General features: G+C 42.1%; 1 pseudogene; it reads left to right on the top strand.

The window, feature by feature from the left end:
• The first annotated feature begins 224 nt into the window (after window positions 1–224).
• Window positions 225–958, top strand: LOC142443347 (geranylgeranyl pyrophosphate synthase pseudogene; annotated as a pseudogene).
• The last annotated feature ends 202 nt before the right edge of the window (window positions 959–1160 follow it).

Below are 1160 nucleotides of genomic sequence, written 5' to 3'. Positions count from 1 at the left end.
GGGACTGGATGATGTATTTTCTTGCACTGAGTAAGGTGGTGTGGCTGGCACCTGAGCGTGGAGAATTGTATGAAGTAGGGCAGGGAGTCAAATTGGGGTCAGAGGGAACTGTGGTCTAAGCTATGAAGTGGGAACTTAATCCTGAGCACAGCCGCTTCCAGACTCGTACCGAGCAAGCCATGATAGCCACTTTAAACCATCTGCTCTGAAATTATAAAACAGTGATGACTGCTCAAGAAAGAATCCAAAGAAGTCTTCTAGAACCCAACTTACTTCAGTTACCAGGTAAACAAGTAAAAATCAAGCTTTCTGAAGCTTTTAATCATTGACTGAAAGTTCCAGAAGACAAACTACAGGTTATTAGTGAAGTGACCAAAGTGTCTCATAAAGCCAGTTTGCTCACTGATGATAACAAAGACAACTGAGAACTTAGACCTGGCTTGACAGTGGCTCACAGTATCAATAAAATTCCTTTTGTCACACTTGCTATTTATGTATATTTTATTTCTTTGGGGAAAGTCTTGACCCTTGATCACTCAGATACAGGAAAACAGGGAAACATTTTACCCACCGTCTTTTAGAACTCCATCAGGAACAAGACCTAGACAATTACCCTTGGAGGGACAATTGCTCTTGTCCCACTGAAGAGGAATATAAAGCCATGGTCCCACAAAGGACCAGTGGGCCCTTTAACGGGAGGACTCTTGCAATTGTTCTCTGATTACAAAGAAGACGTAAAGCCTCTATGTAATATACGTGGGCTCTTTTTCCAAATTAGGGATGATTATGCTAATGCACACTCCCAAAACTATAGTGAAAACAAAAGTTTTTTGAAGATCTAACTGAAAGAAAACTCTCGTTTCCTACAATTCATGCTATTTAGTCAAGGTCTGGAAGCACCCAGGTACAGAACATTTTGCATCAGAGAATCAAAAACATAGATGTTAAGAAATACTGAACCTCCCTGCCCTACTTCATACAATTCTCCACCCTCGGGTGCCAGCCACACCACCTTACTCAGTGCAAGAAAATGTAGGTTCTTTTGAATAGATTCAGAATACTCTGAAAGAAGGGACTAGGAAAAGATAGTGGAACACACCCTGGCCCAGCAAGCCTTGAGGACAATATCCCCACTCACAGCAACCAATCCACAGGGAGGA

Source organism: Tenrec ecaudatus, chromosome 3, assembly GCF_050624435.1.
Source record: "Tenrec ecaudatus isolate mTenEca1 chromosome 3, mTenEca1.hap1, whole genome shotgun sequence".
Lineage (NCBI taxonomy): Eukaryota > Metazoa > Chordata > Mammalia > Afrosoricida > Tenrecidae > Tenrec > Tenrec ecaudatus.
This window is presented reverse-complemented; position numbering and strand designations above follow the sequence as displayed.